At 38.4% G+C, this 25219-nt stretch overlaps 1 protein-coding gene across 6 annotated transcripts in view; it reads left to right on the top strand.

Moving 5' to 3' along the window:
* Positions 1-25219, top strand: part of CFAP44 (cilia and flagella associated protein 44) — a 210886-nt gene that overhangs the window by 6641 nt on the left and 179026 nt on the right. The gene's annotated exons all lie outside the window — the stretch shown is intronic.

Raw genomic sequence — 25219 nt, 5'->3', positions numbered from 1 at the left:
GGAAAGAGAGCTGGACTATAGTTTTAAATCCTGGATCTACCACTTAGATATGCTTGATCTTTAAGAGCCTTGTTTTTTTTTTCACCCATTAAAGTGATAATTGTGAGTCATTTGGAGATTAAGTTGAATATGTGAAAGGATTTAAGAAACTGCAAATAGAAAATGGGGAATTTTTTAATTAGGATTTTTAACTGAAGGCTGGTCTTCTGACTCGGCATTATGGTGTTAGGTATCTTAATGGAATACCTTAGTGGAAACTTGAATTTTCAGGTTCTAATCCTATGTATGGTATCAGGAATTTAAATTTTAATTAGGAATTCAATTTCCTTGATTGAGGTTGTCTTTCCTTCTTGAATAAGCTTTGGAAGTTTGAATCTCTCATGGAATTTTCTCTTCTAAATTCTCAAATTTGTTGATATAGCCCTGTAGGATCTATTTCATTCCTGATATTGGTGATTGATATTGTGTTTCTTTTTGTTTATTGATCTAGCTTGGGTTTTATCAACTTTGTTGATAATTTCAAAGAATAACATTTTGGCCTTTTAATTTTCTCGTATTAGTTTGCTTTTTATTTCATTGATTCCTGCTCTTACTTTAATTATTTCTTTCCTTCTATTTACTTTGGGTTTTCTTTGCTCTTCTTTTCCTAGTTTGAGGTGGAACCTTACGTCATTGATTTTAGACTTATCTTCTTATATTGAAAGCTATAAATTTTCTTGCAAGCACTATTTTAGCTGTGCTTTCATTTTAAATAAAAAAGTTTCCATTTTAATTACTTCCAAGCATGCAATTTAGTGGTATTAATTACATTAATAATGTTGTGTTACCATCACCACCATCCATTATCAAAACTTCTTCTTCACCGCAAAAAGAAACTCTGCACACATTAAGCATTAATTCTCTATCTTGCCCCACCCCCAACCCCTGTTAACCTGTGGTCTACTTTCTATCTCTATGAATTTGCATATTCTAGGTATTCATGTAAATGAGATCATTCAGTGGTTATCTTTTTATTTCTGGCTTATTTCAGTCTACATGATATTGTCAAGGTTCATCCATGTTGTTGCATGTATCCTTTTTTTTCATTTTTTTAAAATTAACTATTAACTGTATCAAAAATTTAAAAAAAAAACATACAATAAAAAAACATTTCAAGCAAACCAAAACAAAGGAGTAAGAAAAAACAACTAACCTAAAATAACTATGTTACTTCCAACATGTTCCTACTCTACCCCAAGAAAATATACAGACTATAACCCAGCAAAGGAATAAGAAAAACAGATAACCTAAGATAACAACATTTCTGTGAACTTGTTCCTACCATACCCACCAGAAATTAAATCATAGTCATTCCTGAGCATTCCCAGAATGTTAAATTTACCCACAATAACTTATCTGTTCTTATTAGGTTATCCTTCCCCCTTCACTAATTGCTATCTATCGCTAGGTCCCCTACATTCTGCATTATAAACCATTTATTCTACATTTTTCAATATTCACATTAGTGGTAGCATATAGTATTTCTCTTTTTGTACCTAGCTTATTTCACTCAGCATTATGTCTTCCAGGTTCATTCGTCATATGTTTCATGACATCGTTCCTTCTTACTGCCAGGTAGTATTCCATTATGTGTGTATACCACATTTGATTTATCCACTCATCTGTTGAAGGACATTTGGGTTGTTTCCATCTCTTGGCAATTGTGAATAATGCTGCTATGAACGTTGGCATGCAGATATATGTTCGTGTCACTACTTTCAAACCCCCCGGGTATATACCAAGAAGTGCGATTGCTGGATTGAAGGGTAACTCTATATCTAGTTTTCTAAGGAACTGCCAGACTGTCTTCTAGAGTGGCTGAACCATTATACAGTCCCACCAACAATGAATAAGAGTTCCAGTTTCTGCACATCCTCTCCAGCATTTGTAGTTTCCTGTTTGTTTAATGACAGCCATTCTAATTGGTGTGAAATGGTATCTCCTGGTCTTAATTTGCATCTCTCTAATAGCTAGTGAAACTGAACATTTTTTCATGTGTTTTTTGGCCATCCATATTTCCTCTTCAGAGAACTATCTTTTCATATCTTTTGCCCATTTTATAATTGGGCTGTCTGTACTATTGTCATTGAGTTGTAGGATTTCTTTATATATGCAAGATATCAGTCTTTTGTCAGACACGTGGTTTCCAAAAATTTTTTCCCATTGAGTTGGCTGCCTCTTCACCTTTTTGACAAATTCCTTTGAGGTACAGAAACTCTAAGTTTGAGGAGTTCCCATTTATCTATTTTTTCTTTTGTTGCTTGTGCTTTGGGTGTAAGGTCTAGGAAGGGACTGCCTAATACAAGGTCTTGAAGATGTTTTCCTACATTATCTTCTAGGAGTTTTATGGTACTGTCTTTTATGTTGAGATTTTTAATGCATTTTGAGTTAATTTTTATGTAGGATGTGAGGTAGGGGTCCTCTTTCATTCTTTTGGATATGGATATCCAACTCTCCCAGCCCCATTTGTTGAAAAGACTGTTATGTCCCAGTTCAGTGACTTTGGGGGCCTTATCAAAGATCAGTCGGCCATAGATATGGGAGTCTATCTGCCTAATACAAGGTCTTGAAGATGTTTTCCTACATTATCTTCTAGGAATTTTATGGTACTGTCTTTTATGTTGAGATTTTTAATGCATTTTGAGTTAATTTTTATGTAGGATGTGAGGTAGGGGTCCTCTTTCATTCTTTTGGATATGGATATCCAACTCTCCCAGCCCCATTTGTTGAAAAGACTGTTATGTCCCAGTTCAGTGACTTTGGGGGCCTTATCAAAGATCAGTCGGCCATAGATATGGGAGTCTATCTCTGAATTCTCAATTTGACTCCATTGATCAATTTGTCTATCTTTATGCCAGTACCATGCTGTTTTGACTACTGTGGCTTTATAATAAGCTTCAAAGTCAGAGAGTGTAAGTATCCTGCTTCGTTTTCTTTTTTAGAGTGTTTTTAGCAATTCGAGGCATCTTCCCTTTCCAAATAAATTTGATAACTAGCTTTTCCAAGTCTGCAAAGTAGGTTGTTGGAATTTTGATTGGGATTGCATTGAATCTGTAGATGATTTTGGGTAGAATTGACATCTTAATGACAACTAGGCTTCCTATCCATGAACATGGAATATTTTTCCATCTTTTTAGGTCCCTTTCTATTTCTTTTAGCAGAGTTATATAGTTTTCTTTGTATAGGTCTTTTACATCTTTGGTGAAGTTTATCCCTAGGTACTTGATTTTTTTAGTTGCTATTGAAAATGGTATCTTTTTCTTGGGTGTCTCTTCACGTCAGTCATTTCTAGTGTATAGGAACATTACTGACTTATGTGCATTAATCTTGTATCCCGCTACTTTGCTAAATTTGTTAATTAGCTCTAGTAACTGTGCCGTCGATTTCTCAGGGTTTTCCAGATATAAGATCGTATCATCTGCAAATAATGACAGTTTCACTTCTTCCTTTCCAATTTGGATGCCTTTTATTTCTTTGTCTTGCTGGATTGCCCTGGCTAGCACTTCTAGCACAATGTTGAATAACAGTGGTGACAGTGGGCATCCTTGTCTCATTCCTGATTTTAGAGGGAAGGCTTTCAGTCTCTTGCCATTGAGTACCATGCTGGCTGTGGGTTTTTCATAAATGCTCTTTATCATATTGAGGAAGTTTCCTTCAATTCCTACCTTTTGAAGTGTTTTTATCAAGAAGGGATGTTGGATTTTGTCAAATGCTTTTTCAGCATCTACTGAGATGATCATTTGATTTTTCTCTTTTGTTAGTGTGTTGTAATCCACTGATTGATTTTCTTATGTTGAACCATCCTTGCATGCCTGAAATGAACTCCACTTGGTCATGGTATATGATTTTTTTAATGTGTCTTTGGATTCGATTTGCAAGTATTTTGTTGAGAATTTTTGCATCTATTTTCATTAGGGAGATTGGCCTGTAGTTTTCCTTTCTTGTAGCATCTTTGCCTGGTTTTGGTATTAGAGTGATGTTAGCTTCATAAAATTGTGTTAGGTAGTGTTCCATTTTTTTTTCTTCAATGTTTTGAAAGAGTTTAAGTAAGATTGGTGTCAGTTCTTTTTGGAAAGTTTGGTAGAATTCCTCTGTGAAGCCATCTGGCCCTGGGCATTTATTTATAAGAAGCTTTTTGATGACTGATTGGATCTCTTTGCTTGTGATTGGTTGGTTGAGGTCTTCTGTTTCTTCTCTGGTCAGTCTAGGTTGTTCATGTGTTTCCAGGAAATTGTTTCCTCTACATTATCTAGTTTGTTGGCATACAGTTGTTCATAGTATCCTTTTATAATTTTTTAAATTTCTTCAGGATCCACAGTAATGTCGCCTCTCTCATTCATTATTTTGTTTATTTGGGTCTTCTCTCTTTTTAATTTTGTCGGTCTAGCTAGTCAATCCTGTTAATCTTCTCCAAGAACGAACTTTTGGTGTTATTTATTTTCTCTATTGTTTTTTTGTTCTCTATGTAATTTATTTCTGCTTTAATCCTTGTTATTTTTTTCTTCTACTTGCTTTAGGATTAGTTTGCTGTTCATTTTCTAGCTTCTTTAGTCCCTCCATTAGTTCTTTGATTTTAGCTCTTTCTTCCTTTTTAATGTATGCATTTAGAGCTATAAATTTCCAGCTCAGTACCAATTTTGCTGCATCCCGTAGGTTTTGATATGTTGTGTTCTCATTTTCATTTGTCTCTATATATTTAACAGTTTCTCTTGCTACTTCTTCTTTAACCCACTGATTGTTTAGGAGTGTGTTGTTTAAACTCCAGGTATTTGTGAATTTTCTAAGTCTCTGATGGTTATTGACTTCTAATTTATTCCATTGTGATCATAAAATGTGCTTTGAATAATTTCAATTTTTTTTTTAATTTATTGAGGCTTGTTTTATGTCCCAGCATATGATCTATTCTGGAGAAAGTTCTGTGAGCACTAGAGAAGAATGTGTATTCTGGTGATTTGGGATGTAATGTTCTATATATGTATGTTAAATCCAATTTATTTATCAGATTGTTTAGGTTTTCAATTTCCTTATTGGTCTTCTGTCTGGTTGATCTGTCTGTAGGAGAGAGTGATGTGTTGAAGTCCCCTACAATGATTGTGGAAACATCTGTTGATTCCTTTAGTTTTGCCAATGTTTGTCTCATGTATTTTGTGGCACCTTGATTGGGTGCATAAACATTTATGATTGTTATTTCTTCTTGTTGAATTGTCCCCTTTATTAGTATGTAATGGCCTTCTTTGTCTCTCATAATATCCTTGTATTTAAAGTCTATTTTATCTGAGATCAGTATTGCTACTCATGCTTTCTTTTGGCTGTAGCTTGCATGGAATATTTTTTCCATCCTTTCACTTTCAATTTCTTTGTGTCCCTGTGTCGATGAGTCTCTTGTATGCAACATATTGATGGCTCATATTTTTTGATCCATTCTGCCAATCTGTATCTTTTAATTGGGGAGTTTAATCCATTTACATTCAACATTATTGCTGTGAAGGCATTTCTTGAATCAGCCATCCTATCCTTTGGTTTATGTTTATCAGATATATTTTTCCCCTCTCTCTCTTAATGTTCTTTAACATGCCCATACTGAATCTCTTTAGTATTGAACCTTTCTCCATCTCTCTCTCTCCTTTCTTTGTTGGTAGGGCTCCCTTTAGTATCTCAAGTAGGGCAGGTCTCTTGTTAGAAAATTCTCTCAGCATTTGTTTGTCTGAGAAAAATTTAAGGTCTCCCTCAAATTTGAAGGAGAGCTTTGCTGGATAAAGAATTCTTGGTTGGCAGTTTTTCTCTTTCAGAATTTTAAATATGTCATGCCACAGCCTTCTCGCCTCCATGGTGGCTGCTGAGTAGTCACTGCTTTCTCTCTTGCTGTTTTCAGAACTTGCTCCTTCTCTTCAGCATTTGTCAATCTGATCAGAATATGTCTTGGGGTGGGTTTATTTGGATTTATTCTGTTTGGACTTCGTTGGGCATTTATGATTTGTGTACTTAATGTTGTTTGGAAGATTTGGGAAATTTTCCCCAACAATTTCTTTAAATGCTCTTCCTAGACCTTTACCCTTCTCTTCCCCTCTGGAACACCAATGACTCTTATATTTGGGCGTTTTATATTGTCCATCATATCCCTGAAGTCCATTTCGATTTTTTCATTTTTTCCCCATTCTTTCTTTTGTTCTTTCACTTTCCATTCTGTCCTCTTCAAGGTTGCTGATTCACTGTTCAGCTTCCTCTAGTCTAGTACTGTGATTATCTGGAATCTTTCTAATTTGGTTGACAGTTTGTTTTATTTCCATAAGATCGTCTATTTTTTAATTTACTCTTGGAATTTTCTTCTTTATGCTCTTCTAGGGTCTTCCTCATGTCCTTTACATCCTATGCCATGATCTCATTGTTTGTCTTTAGTTCTTTGATTAATTGCTCCAAGTACTGTGTCTCCTCTGATCTTTTGATTTGGGTGTTTGTTTGGCTTATCCATAGGTTCTGGTTTCTTCATATGCTTTAAAATTTTCTGTTGTTTTTGGCCTCTTGGCATTTGCTTATCTTGATAGGGTTCTTTTAGGATATGTAGACTTATTAGAACAATTGTCTCTAATTTGTCAGATCTACAACTGGTGGAGTATACTTTCTCTGACTAACCAGCAGGTGACTTCTGTAAGCCACCTGTTCCCCTCAAGCCAGTTCTCCCCAACTTTGTCTTTGTGATGAGTGGGGGTCTGAATCTTGTGAGGGTCCAATTGGTTCACCAAGTTTCCGTGTGTAGTTGGTGCTGCCCACCCTGAATGTGGGCATGTGTCTGAGCAGTTAGGATGGGAGGGTGGCTTTAATAATCAAAACTCCCAGGTGTTCCTGGAGATTTAAAGCTGTTGCAGAAGTCTAAACCTTCGGTTCAGTCTCGCCACAGTATGTCTCGGCCACAGACCCACAAGTCCCCGGTATTGGTGTGTGGTGCCTGGGACTTTCCAGTGGGTCCCTCTTCCAAGCTGTACCCCCCTAGGGCCTCTGCTGAGGGAAGACTGTGCTACGTCACAGGTGAGTGCAGTCCCCCAAGGAAGTTCTGGGCTCCAGGGCCATGTAGGGGCATTCCCAGCCCATGAAAGGATGGCTGTATGGGGCTTGGTAATTTCCCCTTTCTCAGGCACCTCTGCCTACCTAGCTCCGGGACAGTTAGCTGTGGGTATGTGAAAGGCTATCGGCAGTGCCAAATATTGAGGACTGTGCATGTGTTGTGGGAAACACTTCATGCTGCACTGGGTTGTGCAGCACAGCTCTGGGCTGCGGCACTGGGCAGGAGCGTTCCCAGCCCACCGGAAAGATGGCTGTATGGGGCATGGTTATTTCCCCCTTTTCACTGACCTCCACCTTCCTAGCTCCAAAACAGTTAGCTGTGGGTGTGCAAAAGGCTATCATCCACGCCTTATATTGAGGCGTGCCCACAGATTGTGGGGAAGCAGTTCCTGCCATGCTTCACTGTGTGGCTCTCGCTGCCGGATCCACAGCCACTTTTGAGTTTTTAAACTAATCTGTCTCCAAACACCAACCCCTGGTTTCCCCCAACTGTGGTGTGGCTGCTGGTTCTCCAGCAGGTTCATACACTCGCTTCATAATGCAGAGTTCTGGTTTCAACAAGTGCACAGTCCCTGTGTATTTAGCAGAACTTGTCTAGCTGGTGCATCACTGGATCTGGTGTTCTGGAGCACTTTCTGTCTTTTTATCTAGTATTTTTATGGAGGTGTTTTTTTGCCATCTCTCCTAATCCACCATTTTCCTCCTCCGACATCTCTTTTTTGACCTGACAAGAGCCCCTCAAATCCTCTGCTTCTCACGTCACTAATGGTTCTCGCTGCGTGTTTCCTTTTTAAGGCTGAGTAATATTTCATTGTATGTTTATACTAAATTGTGTTTATCCATTTATCTGTTGATGGACACTTGTGTTGCTTCCACATTTTGGGTGTTATAAATAATGCCTCCATGAACAGTGGTGTAGAAATATATATTGAAGTCCGTTCTTTCAATTCTTTTGGATATATACCTAGAAGTGGAAGTGGATCATATGGTAATTCTATATTTAACTTTACAAGGAGCCACCAAACAAATTTCACAGTGTTTGTGCCATTTTACATTCTCAATAGCAATGTGTGGTTCTTATTTCTTTGCATCATGGACAACACTTGTTATTTTCCATTTTTAAAATAATAGCATCTTAGTGTGAAGTGGTATCTCATTGTGGTTTTGATTTTTATTTCCCTAATGGCTAATGATTTTGAACATCTTTTTATGTGCTTATTGGCCATTTTTGTATGTTTTTTGGAGAAAAGTCCTTTGCCTATTTGTGAAATGGGTTATCTTTTTGTTTTTGAGTTGTAGGCTTCCTTATATATTCTGGATATTAACTCCTTGTCAGATATATGGTTTCCAAATATTTTCTCCCATTATGTAGGCTTTTTTTTTTCAGTTTCTCGATAATGTCCTTTGATACACAAAGTTTTAAGTGTTGATGAGATTCTATTTATCTGTTATCTATATTTTTTCCCTTGTTGCTGTACTTTTGGTATAAACTCCAAGAATCCATTGTATAATGCAAGGTCCTGAAAATATTGCCCTATATATTCTTCTAAAAATTTTACAGTCTTAGATCTTATATTTAGATCATCGATCTATTTTGAGTTAATTTTTGTGTATAGTGTGAGGTAGGTGTCCATGTGCATTGCTTGCTTGTAGATACCAGTTTCCCCAGCACAATTTGTTGAAGAGACTATTCTTTCCCCATTGAGTGGACTTGGCACCATTCTTAAAGATCAATTTGCCATAGAAATGTGAGTTTGCTTCTGAACTTTCAATTTATTCCATTGGTCCATATGTCTGTCCTTATGCCAGTACTACACTGTTTTGTTTATTGTAGCTTTGTGAAATGTTTGAGACCTCCAAATTTGTTCTTGGTTTTCAGGATGTTTTTGGTTCTGAGAGCCCCTTGCCCTTCAGTATGAATTTGATGATTGGCTTTTCCATTTCTGCAAAGAAGCTGTTGGAGTTTTGATGGGGATTGTTTTGAAACTGTGAATCACTTTTGGTAGTATCTTAGTTTGCCATGGCTGCTGTAACAAAATACAACAAACAGGAATTTATTAGCACATTGTTTGGAGGCTAGAAATCAAAAGTCAAGATGTCAGGAGCATCAGCCTTTCTCTGAAGTCTTTAGTGTTCTTGTGTTGGCTTGCTGACAGTCTATAACTCAATCTCTGTCTCTGCCACATGGCAATCTTTTTCTGTCTTCTCCCCTGGTTTCTACTTACTGACTGCATCTGAACTTCCTTCAGTGATATTGGATTGAGGTCCACCCTGATTCAATTTGGCCTCATCTAAATATGATCTTTGAATATCCTATTTACAAGTGAATCCACACCCACAGGACCAGGGGTTAGGACTTGAAAATGTCTTTGTGGGGGGCATGATCCATCTGCCATGAGTACTGTTGACCTCATAACAATATTAAATATTCAAATCCATTAACACAGGATGTCTTCCCATTTATTTAGGTCTTTAATTTCTTTCAGCAGTTTTCTCTAGTTTTCCATGTACAAGTCTTTAATGTCCTTAGTGTATTAGTTAGGGTTCTCTAGGGAAACAGAATCAATGAGAGATATCTATAAATATAAGATTTGTTAAAGTGTCTCACGCAACTGTGGGTATGCATGAGTCCAAATTCTGTAGGGCATGCAGCAAACTGGCAACTCCAATGAAGATGTTCGATGAACTCCTCAGGAAATGAACTGGCAACTTTGATGAACGTGTTTGATGAATCTCTCAGGAAACGAACTGGCAGCTTTGATGAACTCCTCAGGAGATGCTTTGGGTCAGCTGAAGAAGTGAAGGTTCTCTATCTGTCTCGCTTAAAAGTCTTCAACTGATTGGATTAAATCCAGCTCACTGCATTCTCTCATTGTAGAGGACATGCCCTTCGTTGATGTCATCAGTCACAGCTGCAGCCAACTGACTGATGATTTAATAAACCAGCCTGTTGGTTTATTAACCAGCCACAAACATCCTCACAGCAATGGTTAGGCCAGTGCTTGCTTGACCAGACAGCTTGGTACTTCACTTGACCAAGTTGACTCATGAACCTAACCATCACAGTCCACCCCTTGTCGACTTGGCAGTTATACACATTACCTAAAACCATACTTTATCTCTAAGTAGAGAACAATAACAGATATATATTTCCCCTAACAATACTCCGCTGTGCAGCGTACAACCGGAAATGCACTAAATCTCTCCTGAATAGGGTACAAGTCCTTGGGTGACATTAACTCTTAAAATTGATTTCCTTTAGCTTGAATACAGCAAAATGAATAATACAGCTTATGTCATATGATAAGGGGATAAGACAGAGAAGAAAGCAAAGATATTTGCTTTACAGACAACTACAGACATAACAAAACAAGGAGGAAATATTCATGCCATCATAGTCCTCATTTCTGTAACTGATCACATGGCCATAGTTCATATTTATCACTACCTTCTTCCACTACCCATTCCATGTTCCCTTTACCCCCAGGAAGCACTTCAGCTGGCCATGGTTCTTTGCTTGGTGGGGTGACCGAAACCCACATTCCTGAAGTTTCTTGGCCATTGGTAGTCCTGCCTGAATTGGGTTGTTGCAGTTTTCCATTGACTTGAATCACAGGGCATGGTAGTACTAAGAGACGCCCTAGGGGATCTCCTATAAACCAGGAAAACTCTTCTTTACTTCCATTGTGTAGTTGCAGTGCTATTTTCCCTTGACAGGATCAATCACCCCAGCCAGTACAGTAATCCCCTTCCTTGCCTGTTGATTCAGAGGCATAAGAAGCCCAAAGTGGCCAGGTGGCAGTCTTAACTTCCAGTTCAATGGGATTATTGTTGTGTTTCCTGGTGGAAGCACTCCTCCTTTTGGAACAAAGACTTGTAGACCAGCAGAGCTTAAGCTTGCAGGGTCAGAAAGCAAAAATTTACCTAGTGGATCACTAGGAGTGATAGTGAGTGGTGCCACTCCTCTTTCCACCGCTTGATTCCTGTACCCATGAATCCTGGCTATGGGAGAAACAGCACCATAGAGTGGATGCTGATTTAGAGCATACACAGCTTCCTGGAGAACACTGCCCCAGCCCTACAAGGTATTGCCACCTAGTTGGTGCCATAATTGAGTCTTCAATAGGCCATTCCACCATTCTATCAACCCAGCTGCCTCTGGATGATGGGGAACATGGTAAGAACAGAGAATTCTATGAGCATGTGCTCATTTCCTCAGTTCATTTGCTATGAAGTGGGTTCCTTGGTCAGAAGCAATGCTGTGTGGAATACCATGACAGTGGATAAGGCATTCTGTAAGTCCATGGATGGTAGTTTTGGCAGAAGCATTTCATGCAGGGAAGGCAAACCCATATCCGGAGTATGTGTCTATCCCAGTAAGAACAAATTGCTGCCCATTCCATGATGGAAGTGGTCCAATGTAATCAACCTGCCACCAGGTAGCAGGCTGATCACCTCTGGGAATGGTGCCATATCGGGGACTGAGTGTGGGTCTCTGCTGCTGGCAGATTGGGCACTCAGCAGTGGCTGTGGCCAGGTCAGCCTTGGTGAGTGGAAATCCATGTTGCTGAACCCATGCATAACCTCCATCCCTACCACCATGACCACTTTGGTCTTGAGTCCATTGGGCAATGATAGGAGGTGCTGGGGAAAGAGGCTGATTGGTATCCACCAAACAGGTCATTTTATCCACTTGGTTACTAAAATCTTTTTCTGCTGAAGTCACCCTCTGGTGAGCATTCACATGGGACACAAATATCTTCATGTTTTTTTGCCCACTCAGAAAGGTCTATCCACATAGCCCTTCCCCAGACTTCTTTGTCACCAACCTTCCAATCATGTTCCTTCCAAGTCCCTGACCATCCAGCCAAACCATTAGCAGCAGCCCATGAATCAGTATACAAACACACCTCTGGCCAGTTCTCCTTCCAAGCAAAGTGAGCAACCAGGTGCCCTGCTCTAAGTTCTGCCCACTGGTAGGATTCCCCCTCACCACTATCCTTCCCAGAAAGGGGCTGCAGTGCTGCAGCTTTCCACTTTTGGGTGGTGTCTGCATATCATGCAAAACCATCTGTAAACCAGGCCTGAGTTTTCTCTTCCTCAGACAACTGATTGTAGCGAACTCCCCAAGATGCCATAGCTGTGGGCTGGGAAAGAGAAGGTAAGGTGAAAGGAGTGGGGGCCATGGGCATTTGGGCAACTTCCTCATGTAACTTACTTGTGCCTTCAGGACATGCTTGAGCTCTATCTCGTATATACCATTTCCATTTTAGGATGGAGTACTGCTGTGCATGCCCAACTTTATAGCTTGGTGGTGGGTCGGATAACACCCAGCTCATGATAGGTAACTCAGGTCTCATGGTAACTTGGTGGCCTATGGTTAAGTGTTCTGTCTTTACTAAGGCCCAGTAGCAGGCCAACAGCTGTTTCTCAAGTGGAGAGTAGTTATCTGCAGAGGATGGTAAAGCTTTACTCCAAAATCCTAAGGGCCTGCATTGTGATTCTCCCTCCTATAGGAGCCTGACAGAGGCTCCAAACAGCATCTCTATTTGCCACTGACACTTCCAGCACCATTGGGTCAGCTGGATCATATGGTCCAAGCAGCAGAGCAGCTTGCACAGCAACCTGGACCTGTCACAGAGCCTCATCTTGTTCTGGTCCCCACTCAAACTAGAAGCTTTATTGGTCACTTGGTAAATGGACCTGAGTAGCACACCCAAACGAGGAATATGTTGTCTCCAAAATCCAAAGAGGCCAACTAAGCATTGTGCCTCTTTTTTGGTTGTAGGAGGGGCCAGATGCAACAGCTTATCCTTCACCTTAGAAGGGATATCTCTACAGGCCCCACACCACTGGACACCTAGAAATTTTACTGAGGTGGATGGCCCCTGTAGTTTTTTGGATTTATCTCCCATCCTCTGCCACGCAAATACCTTACCAACAAATCTAGAATAGTTGAAACTTCTTGCTCACTAGGTCCAATAAACATGATATCATCAATATAATGGACCAGTGTGATGTCTTGTGGGAGGGAGAAACAATCAAGATCCCTGCAGACAATATTATGACATAGGGCTGGAGAGTTGATATAACCCTGAGGTAGCACAGTGAGTGTAAACTGCTGGCCTTGCCAGCTGAATGCAAACTGTTTCTGGCAGTCCTTACTAACAGCTATTGAGAAAAAAAGCATTTACCAGCTCAATAGCTGCATACCAGTTACCAGGGGTTGTGCTGATTTGCTCAAGCAATGATACCACATCTGGAACAGCAGCTGCAATTGGGGTCACCACCTGGTTAAGCTTATGATAATCCAGTGTCATCCTCCAAGACTCATCTGTTTTCTGCATAGGCCAAAGAGGAGAGTTGAATGGGGATATGGTGGGAATCAACACCCCTGCATCCTTCAAGTCCTTAAGAGTGGCATTAATCTCTGCAATCCTTCCAGGAATCCGGTATTGCTTCTGGTTTACTATTTTGCTAGGCAGGGGCAGTTCTAGTGGCTTCCACTTGGCCTTTCCAACCACAATAGCTCTTACTCCATGAGTCAAGGAACCAATGTGAGGATTCTGCCGGTTGCTGAGTATGTCTATTCCAATTATGCATTCTGGCATTGGGGAAAAAACCACAGAATGGGTCCAGGGGTCCACTGGGCCCACTGTGAGATGGACCTCAGCTGAAACTCCTTTGATCACCTGACCTCCATAAGCCCCAACTCTGGTGGACCAGAGTGACGTTTTCGGTCTCCTCAAATTAATGTCACTTCTGAACCAGTGTGTAATAATCCATGAAATATCTGATCATTTCCTTTTCCTCAGTGCACAGTTACCCTGGTAAAAGGCCGTAGGTCTCCCTGGGGAAGGCTGGGAGGAAGATTAACAGCATAAATTTTTGGCAGTGAAACAGGGTCCTTCCCCAATGGTACCCAGACTTCCCCTCATTCAAGGGGCTCTGGATCTGTAAACTGGCTCAAGTCTGGGAATTGATTAAGGGGCCATGACTGTCTGTTTTTGTAATTCAAGGGAGACTTGTGTTCACTTGACCTAGAATTCTTCTGCTTATATAGTTCAAACAAGAATTTAGTCGATTGCCCATCTATTTTACTACTTGGTACTACCAGCCAATACCATAAATCTCTGTAAGTCAAATTATTTTGATTGCTGCTTTGGGCCTGTTTTCCATTATGGTAGCCATGCCCACCTTGTCTGTGGCGATTAACTGTAGCCACTTGGCTTCTGCTGACTCAGGATCCGATTATCCCCATTGTGTTTAAGGATTCCAGCTCAGTGACAGCAGTTCCTACAGAGAAGGGCGACTACAGAGCTCTTCAGGGATGATGGAGTTTATCTCACAAATTTATTCCTCACGGTCCTGGTAAAAGGTGTGTCCTCTGGACATCCCAGGGCTGTGTGAGCAGATCTTCCATGATAAATCCACTCTAACATTCCAATCTCTGTAAGCCTTTGAGTCCTCTCCTCTACATTATACCAGGGCAGGTCTGGCATTTCAGCCTCCAGTAATGCCGGCCACCTTTTGATCCATGTTTCAGCCAACCAACCCAACAAACTGTTAACACCCTTTCTAACCCCTCAAGCTACGACATTGAATGCAGAATCTCTGCTTAGTGGGCCCCTATGAGTAAATTCAGCCTGATACAACTCTATTCCTTTCACCATTATCCCACACCTTTAGTATCCATTCCCACACACATTCCCCTGGTTTCTGTCTGTATAAGTTGGAAAACTCATACAGTTCTTTTGGAGTATAGCGTACTTCCTCATGGGTCAGTCACACTTTGCACCTTACCCTTTGGGGCCTGTTGGGACTTTAGTCTAGTTATAGGTCTTGAAGCAAAGATTGGTGGTGGGGGTGGGTCATGAAAAGAATTTGGAAGTATCCCTCAAGCCTTTTACCTCAGGACATTCTATTGCATTTTCATCTCTTAAAACAGGATTAATCTCTCCAGACAGAGGAGTGAGAGCTGCCTCCTCAGGGGAGGTGATTACAGGATTAGCAGGCACTGAAAGGTTAATCTCTTTAGGTGGAGGTTGGATGGCAGGCTCCTTAGGGCAGACTGGAGGTGAGGAAGCTATTTCCTCAGGGCAGACTAGAGGTGGGGGTGGCTGTTTCCTAAGGACAGACCATTACAGGTAAATCTAGCTATAACTCATTAGAATCCGGGATTCCATGTCCTCACTGCCATTATTGTCAATCCATACATCCCCATCTCAAGTTTCAGGATTCCATTCTTTTCCAATTAATGCCTTTACTTTAACAGCAGACACCCTGAGAGGTTGAGATTTTAGTTTATGTTGTAAATCTGCTACTAGTACAATGAAAGTCTGCATCTGGTTTTCAGAAATCTTAAGTCTGCGGCCAGAGGAAATAAGATTTTCTTTCAGGGCACACATAGAAACCTTTACATCTGTCATATGGTGCTTAAGTTTTAAATTTAAAGCCTTTAGCTTGTTCCTTTCTCTTATAACTTTATCCAACATCATTATACCTCTTAATTCTGCAAAACTCTGTGAAGGTGTCAAAAACACTGTCACCCAGAGCCTTGCTTCGTACAAGAGTATGATTAGGAGAATCAAATGGTGCTATTTTGCATATCTCCTTTGCCAAGTCATGCCATGGACTGTCAGTGCCATCTTGATTATTGGAAATGGAGTCATTAGTACCTTTGAATCTAATCAGAGTAGAAAACAAATTGTAAAAGCCCATTTTAAGATTCTGTTACTCAAGAATCACTCCCTGTACCAAGCTGTATTAGTTAGGGTTCTCTAGGGAAACAGAATCAATGAGAGATATCTATAAATATAACATTTATAAAAGTGTCTCACGCAACTGTGGGTATGCACGAGTCCAAATTCCATAGGGCAGGCAGAATACTGGCAACTCCAATGAAGATGTTCAATGAACTCCTCAGGAAATGAACTGGAAACTTCAACGAACGTGTTCGATGAACCCCTCAGGAAATGAACTGGCAACTTCGACTCCTCAGGAGACGCTTTGCTGGTCAGCTGAAGAAGTGAAGGTCCTCTATCTGTCTGGCTTAAAAGTCTTCAACTGATTGGATTAAATCCAGCTGACTGCCTTCTCTCATTGTGGAAGACACGCCCTTTGTTGACATCATCAGTCACAGATGCAGCCAATTGACTGATGATTTAATAAACCAGCCTTCTGATTTATTAACCAGTCACAAATGTCCTTGCAGCAATGGTTAGGCCAGTGCTTGCTTGACCAGACAGCTGGGTACCATCACTTGGCCAAGTTGTCACATGAACCTTACCATCACACTCAGTTAAGTTTATTTGGTTGTTACTGTAAATGGATTTTTTTTTAATTTTCTTTTTCAATTCCTTCATTGCTTATATATATAAATATAACTGACTTGATGTGTTAATCCTGTACCCCTGCCACTTTGCTGAATTCATTTATTAGCTCTTGTAGCTTTCTTGTAGATCCTGTAGGATTTTTTCTATAGAGAGATAGTTTTACATTTTCCTCTCCAATTTATTGCTTTCATTTATTTTTTTATTGCCTAATTGCTCTGGCTACAACTTCCAGGACAATGTCAAATAGCAGTGGTGAAAGCAGGCATCCTCGTTGTGTTCCTGATCTTAGGGGTAAAGCTTTCAGTCTTTCACCATTAAGTTTGATTTTAGCTGTGGCTTTTTTTATGTAGGTCTTTTGTCATGTTGAGGAAATTCCCTTGAATTCTTATTTTTTATGTGTATTTTTACCAAGAAAGGATACTGAATTTTATCAAATGCCTTTTCTGTGACAATTGAGATGATCATCTGCTTTTTTACCTCATTCTATTAATGTGGTGTATTACATTGATTTTCTTATGTTGAACCACCCTTACATTCCTGGAATAAATCCCATTTGGTCATGGTATAATCCTTTAAATACGTTGTTGTATTTGGTTTGCTAGTGAATTTGTTGCGGATAGTTACATCTATATTCACAATGGATATTGTAATGTAATTTTCTTATCTTGTGATATCTTTATGTGGTTTTGATATTAGGGTGATGCTGGCCTCATAGAATGAGTTGGTAAGTGTTTTCTCCTCTTTACCTTTTTGGAGGAATTTGAAAAGGATTGGTATTAATTTTACTTTGAATGTTTGGTAAAATTTACCAATGAAGCTATCTGGGCCTGGACTTTTCTTTATTGTGAATTTTTTTTTTAATTCAATTTTATTGAGATATATTCACGCACCATCCAGTCTATCCAAAGTATATCATCAGTGGCTCCCAGAATCATCTAATAGTTGTGCAATCACCACAACCAACTATTTTAGAACATTTTCGTTAATCCAAAAATAATAATAATAAGACAAAATAAAAATATTTTAAAAACTTAAAATATTCCATAACCCCAATGCTCCCCCATTGTTGACCCCTAGTGCTGATGTTAGTATTGTTACTGTTGATGAGAGAATATTAACGTATTACTCTTCATTATAGTCCATAGTTTGCAATAGGTACATTTTGTCCCAAATACCCCCATGCTGGTTTGAATCTATGTACCCCATAAAAGACTAGCATTCTTTTAATCCATTCTTGTCAGGGCAGACCCATTGTGGGTGGGATCTTTTGATTAGGTTGTTTCTGTGAAAATGTGACCCATCCAGTTGTGGGTGGGACCTTTTGATTAGATTATTTCCATGGAGATGTGACCCTGCCCATTCAAGGTGGATCTTAATTAGTTTACTGGAGTTCTTAAGAAGCTAAGGGGGGAGAGAGAGCTCAGAGCTGACAGAGACCCAGACATTTGGAGATGCTGAGCTAAAAGCTGGAGCCAGAGTTTGCCCTGGAGAAGCTAAGAGAGAACCTCTAATGCTTAAAGAGAAGGCCACTGGTAACAGAAGCTGAAAGCAATCCAACCTGGGAACAAAGGACCAGCAGACACCAGCCATGTGCCTTCCCAGCTGACAGGCTGACAGGGGTATTCCAGACGCCAACGGCCTTTCTTCAGTGATGATATCCTCTTGTTGATGCCTTAGTTTGGACACTTTATAGCCTTAGAACTGTACATTTGTGAAATAATAAACCTCTATTTTAAAAGCCAATCCATTTCTGGTATTTTGCATTCTGGCAGCCTTAGCAAACTGGAACACCCCTCTATTATTAACTCTTTGAAATAGTATCATACATTTGTTCTAGTTCGTAAGAGAACTTTTTAATATTTGTGCTGTTAATCATAGTCATCGGCCACCAGAAGAGTCACTGTGTTATACATTCCCATGTTTTCACCTCTAGCTTTCCTTGTGCTGACATACATGATTCTAAACTACCCCTTTCAACCACATCCACTCACAGTTCAGCACTATTAATTACTCACAGTAATATGCTGTCGTCACTTCTATCCATTTCAAAACATTTAAGTTCAACTAGTTAAACGTTCTGTACATATTAAGTAACTACTCTCCATTCTCTAGCCTCATTCTATCCCCTGGTAACCTATTTTCTAGATTTTATGTCTATGAGTTTACATATTATAATTAGTTCATACCAGTGAGACCATACAATATTTGTCCTTTTGTGTCTGACTTATTACAGTCAACATAGTGCCCTCAGTGTTCATCCATGTTGTCGCATGCTTCAGAACTTCATTCCTTCTTACTGCTGAATAATATTCCATCATTAGTATATACCACTATTAATGTTGGCATTTAGGGCTATACATTTTCTTGTCAGCACTGTCTTCACTTTATCTCGTAAGTTTTGATATGTTGTGTTCTCATTTTCATTTGCCTTGAGATATTTACTAATTTCTCTTGCAATTTTTTCTTTGACCCACTGATTGTTGTTTGACATCTGTATCTTTGTGAAATTTCTGGTTCTCCAGTTGTTATTGATTTCCAACTTCATTCCGTTATGATCAGAGAAATTACCTTGTATAATTGCAATCCTTTCAAATTAATTAAATCTTGTTTAGTGCCCCAGCATGTGGTCTACCCTGGATAATGTTCCATGCACACTTGAGAAGAATGTATATCCTGCTGTTTTTGGGTGCAATGTTCTATATATGTCTGTTAGGTATAGTCCACTTATCATATTATTTAAGTTCTCTCTGTCCTTATTGATCCCTGTTTAGAAGTTCTATCTATTGGAGAGAGTTATGTGTTGAAGTCTCCCACTATTAGTATATAGACATTTATAACTCCCTTCAGTTTTGCCAGTGTTTGCCTCATGTAGTTTGGGGCACTTTGATTAGGTGCATGAATATTTATGGTTGTTATTTTTTCTTGTTGAATTGCCCCTTTTATTAATATATAGTGTCCTTCTTTGTCTCCTATAACATTTTTGCATTTAAAATCCATTTTGTCTGATGGTAGTATAGCTCCCTCAGCTGTTTTTTGCTTACTGCTTGCAGGGAATAGTAATGTCCTCCCTTTCATTTCTGCTTTTAGGTATTTGCGTCCTCTCTCATTTTGCGTGTGTGTGCATGTGTGTGTGTGTGTGAGTCTAGCTAGAGGTTTTTTATTTTTTTGGTCTTTTCAAAAAACCAACTTTGTATTTATTGGTTCTCTCTATTGTTTTTCTATTCTCTGTTTGATTTATCTTTACTGCAATGTTTATTATTTCATATGTTTTGCTCATATTGGGTTTTGTTTGCTCTTCTTTTTCTAGTTCTTCCAGATGTGAGGTTGGGTTACAGGTTTGATACCATTCTTCTGTTTTTCAAAGGTGTGCACCCTGCTCTTATGGGAACTACGTGACATAGCCATTAGGAATTCTACCCCTTCTAGTCACCCCACTTGGCAGCTAAGACATTAATTACCTAGTATATGCCATTCAATCTTTTATTTTTATTGATTGCTTGTTTACATTTCATTTGGGGGAAGATCAGAAAATTTCCAGCAATAATTAAAATCAATTGCATGACATAGCGACTCAAACAGAAAGTAAATTAATAATCACATGTTCCTTTGAATGCTTAATAAATATAGGGATGGTGCAGTAATGAAAGTACTTTAGTCAAAATTATATCTTTCTTTGTGATATAAGTAAGATATTGTGAAATAAGTGTACCATTTTAAAAAGAATTTTATCTACACTCATACACTATTGGCTTTTAACTCTATTCTAAAATATGTAAATGACTTCCTTCTATCCTTCCTTCTTTCCTTCCTTCCTTCCCTCCCTCCTTCCTTCTACCACTCAGTACTCACCATGCTGTAATGTAGGCATGTAAAGCAATAAATTTCCCTCTGAGCACTACCTTTGCTACATCCCATAAATTTTAGTATGTTGTGTTCATTTGCATTTGTCTCGAGATATTTCCTAATTTTTCTTGTGATTTCTTTGTTGACCCACTAGTTGTTTAATTGTGTTTGTGTACTGTTTAATTTCCAATATTTGTGAATTTTACCATTCTTCCTGTTATTGATTTCTAGCTGTATTCAATTAAAATTTATTGAGACTTGTTTAGTGGCCTATCTTATGATCTATCCTGGTGAATGATCTGTGTGCACTTGAAAATAATGTATATTCTGTTGTTTTGGGTGGATTGTTCTATTTTTGTGTATTAGGTCTAGTTGGTATACAGTATTGTTCAAGTCCTTTATTTCCTTATTGATATCTGTCTCAATATTCTATCCATTATTTAAAGTGATATATTGAAGTTCACTAATATTGATGTGCCACCTTCCATTTCTCCCTAAAAATCTGTCAATACTTGCATTGTTTATTTTGGACCTCTGTTTTAAGTCAATACATGTTTATAATTGTTAAATCTTCTTGATGAATTAACCATTTTATTAATATATATAATGTCTTTCTTTGTCCCTTGTAAAAGTTTTTGACTTGCAGTCTATTTTGTCTGATATTGTATAGCTGCCCCAGCTTTCTTTAGGTTACTGTTTGCATGGAGTAGTTTTTTTCATCCTCTTGCTTTCAATCTACATATGTCTTTGAATTTAAGATGAGTTTTTTTGTAAACAGCATATTTATGCTTTTTTTAAATCCATTCTGCTAATCTCTGCCTTTTGACTAGGGCATTTCATCCATTTATGTTTGAAATAACTACTGATACTACAGAACCTACTTCTTCCATTTTGTTATGTCTTTTTTGACCCTCAATTGTTCTGTTACTGCCTACTCTGCATTTAGTTAACCTTTCATAGTGAACCATTTAGAATCCCTTCTCATTTCAGATATTTTCTTGGTGGTTATCATGGAGTTTAAATTTACTATCCTAAAACTAGATCAGTCTTGTTTGATACCAACTTAATTTCAGTAGCACACACAACCTATGCTACTATACCCCTCATTCCCTACACCTTTATGATTTATACATTTTGTATCCAAAATAATAGATTTATTATTAATTTTATGCATTTTGTTTTCTATCTGTAGGAAGTGGAAAGTAAAATTACAAACCAAAAATACAATAGCATTGGGATTTATATTTACCCATGTAGTTTACCTTTATTTGAGACTTTATTTCTTCATATGCCTTTGATGTACCATTTACTGTCCTTTCCTTTTAATCTAAAGAAATCCCTTTAGCATTTCTTCTTAAGCAAGTCTAGTGGTGATGAATTCCCTCAGCTTTTGTCTATCTGGCAATGTCTTAAGCTCTCCCTCATTTTTGAAGGACAGTTTTACAGGATATAGCATTCTTGGTTGACTTTTTTTTTTTTTTCAACACTTTAAATATGTCATCCCGTGGCCTTTTTGCCTCCATGGTTTCTGATGAGAAACTGGCACTTACTCGTATACAGGTACCCCTGTACATGATATGTTGCTTCTCTCTTACTGATTTCAGGATTCTCTATCTTTTGAATAACAATTTGATTTTAATATGTCTTGGTATAGATCTCTTTGAGTTCATCCTTTTTGGAGATTGTTGGGTGTCTGTATTCATGTCTTTTTTTAAATTTGGGAAGTTTTCAGCCACTATTCTTCAAATATTCTTTCTGTCCCTTTCTCCCTTTCTTTTCCTTCTAGGACTCCCATAATGTGGATATTGGTATTCTTTTTGGTGTCCCACAGTTCTCTTAGGTGTTCACTTTTCTTCATTCTTTTTCTTTCTGATCATTAAGCAGGATAATTTCAGTTGTTCTATGTTCAAGTTCATTGACTCTCTCTTCTGCCAACTCCGCTATGCTCTTGAACTCCTTTAGGCAACTTCTAATTTCAGTTATGGTCTCAGCCCCAGTATATCTTTTTAGTTCCATTTTTTGATTTCTGTATCTTTATTGAAATTCTTACTTTGTTCATATATAGTTTTCCTGATTTCCTTTATTTTTTGTCCACATTTTTCTTTAGCTCTTTGAGCATATTTATGGTAGTTTTCAAAAAGATTCCAAAGCCTTAGCTTCCTTGTTAATGGTTTCTGATGCTTTATCTGTTCCTTTGAAAGGGCCATTTTATGCCTTGGAATGTTTTGTTGCAATTTGGACATTTTGTTATTTTATTGTGTTAGCTCTGGATTTAGTCACTGTAGTGTCTGTTCCTTAAGTTTGTATGCAGCTAGTGTTAGGACAGCTCCTTGAAGTCAGGAGCCAACAACAAAAAAAGGAAAAGAAAAGAAGGAAAACAACTTTTCCAGTCTTTGCAGATTGGCCTGTGTGAGTGTTCTACTTCTGACCTTAGCAGCCTAATAATTAGCCTAAAAAAGGCCTGAGGTGAAAGTGTATGTTATTCTCCTGTCTTTTCTGATCATGTGTCTTGTCCTGGACATTTGTGCATGACCTTATGAATTTCCCCATTTACATGGACATTCCAAACGCCCCTCCTGTTATAGGACATTTTTAGCCCTTTCTGGTCCCAGGAGCTATAATTTATGTCTTAAAGCCAGTCATTCTTTTCCCCAGGCAGCTGCAGTTTGATTGTTTTCTTACACTATTTTAGCTGCCCTGCAAGTCAGTTCTACATCCAGACTAGTTTTGGGACTGGTGAATTAGAGTCTTTCAGGCTGGAAGTCTTTCAGGCTGCCACCAAACTGATTGGTACAGACATACATTCACCTCAATATATGCATAAGAGTTACTCTGATCCCTCTCGTCCTGGAACTAGTGATGTGCAGTGGGACAGGCTGCTGCTGCACCAAGACAGAAAGGCAGTGTGGGAAGGGCCAACAAAGCTTTTCCTACCATATTTAAGTTGTGTTTTTCTTGACTTGGTTCTCTCCCAGTTACTGAAACCCTTCAAATGTTTTCTGGAGCTCCGAGAAAGATGGTTCTGCTAGTTTTTGCTTGTTAAAAAATTCCTGGGTGGGGGGGATGGAACCCTGGGATGTCTCACTTTGCCATCTTGGTGACATCACTCTTGAGCATTGCTTTTGACAACCTTGCAGAGGTAAGACAACAGGGATTGGTGTCCAGGTCCCCTGGACAAGCTAATTCCTAGAGCTTGAGGGGGAACTTCTCTCTTCAGAATATTTTCCAAGAGGGTCAATTATGTTCCACAAATTTTGATATGTTGTATTTTAATTACCATTTAGTTTGAGTCATTTTCTAATTTCTTTTGTTAATTTCTTCTTGAACTGTACATTATTTATAAGTATTTAATTTTCACATATTTGGAGGTTTTTCTAGATATTGTTATTTATTTCTAATTTTATTCTGTCATGATCATAAAACATAAATCATATACTGTATGATTTAAATCCTTTTAAATTGATTAGTTCGTGTGGTATGTCCCAGCAAGTGTTCTATTCTGATAAGTGGTCCATGTGCACTTGAAGGGGTATCCTGCTTTTGTAGTATAGTGTTTTACAAATATCAATTAGGTCAAGGTGCTGATAGTGTTGTTCAGATCATTCATGTTTCAATTTAGTTTTTAACTAGCTCTAGTAATTTCTGAGAGGTGTGTGTTAAATCTCCTACTACCTTCATGTAACTGTCTAGATATCCTTTTTTTTAATGCAATTTTATTGAGATATATTCACATACCAGATAATCATCCAAAGTGTCCAGTGAGTGTTCATGGTATCATCATATAGTTGTGCATTCATCATCCCAATCAATTTTTGAATATTTTCATTACTCCAAAAAAAAAAAAAAAAGAATACAAATAGAAAAGAATACCCAAAACACCCCATATCCCTTATCGGCCCTATTATTTATATATTTTTAGTCTTTATTTTCTTACTCATCTGTCCATATACTGGATGAAGGAAGTATCAGTCACAAGGTTTTCACAATTACACAGTCATACCATAAAAGCTATATAGTTATGCAGTCATCTTCAGGAATCAAGGCTACTGGATTACAGTTCAGCAGTTTCAGGTATTTTCTTCTAGCTATTCTAAAACACTAAAAAGGGATATCTTTTTAAGGTTTAAGAATAACCTCCAGATTGACCTCTTGACTCTATTTGAAATCTCTCAGCCACTAAACTTTGTTTTGTTTCATTTCTCTTCCCTCTTTTGGTCAGGAAGGCTTTCTCAATCCCAGGATACCAGGATCAGGCTCGTCCCTGAAGATGCTTCCCTACATTTTCCTCTAGGAGTCTTATAGTCCTGGTTCTTATATTCAGGTCTTTGATCCATTTTGAGTTAATCATTTTATATGGTGTGAGGTAGGGTTCCTCATTCATTCATTTATATATGGATATCCAGTTTTCCCAGCAACATCTTTTTTTTTTTTATTAAATTCAGTTTTATTGAAATACATTCGCACACCATACAGTCATCCATGGTATACAATCCACTGTCCACAGTATGATAACATAGTTATGCGTTCATCACCACAATCTATCTCTGAACATTTTCCTTACATCAGAAAGAACCAGAACAAGAATAAAAAATAAAAGTGAAAAAAGAACACCCAAATCATCCCCCCATCCCACCCCATTTGTCCTTTAGTTTTTATCCCCATTTTTCTACTCATCCATACACTAGATAAAGGGGGTGTGATCCACAAGGTCTTCACAATCACGCTGTCACCCCTTGTAATCTACATTATTATATAATTGTCTTCAGGAGTCCAGACTGCTGGGTTGGAGTTTGGTAGTTTCAGGTATTTAATTCTAGCTATCCCAATACATTAAAACCTAAGATGCCAGCAACATCTTTTAAAGAGCCTGTTCTTTCCCAATTGAGTGGACTTGGCAGACTTGTGAAAAATCAATTGGCCATACCCTACCTCATACCATATAC

This window comes from Choloepus didactylus, chromosome 1 (assembly GCF_015220235.1).
Source record: "Choloepus didactylus isolate mChoDid1 chromosome 1, mChoDid1.pri, whole genome shotgun sequence".
NCBI classification, from domain to species: Eukaryota; Metazoa; Chordata; class Mammalia; order Pilosa; family Megalonychidae; genus Choloepus; species Choloepus didactylus.
Note: the sequence above shows the minus strand (reverse complement) of the source record. Positions and strands in the feature narration are given on the sequence as shown.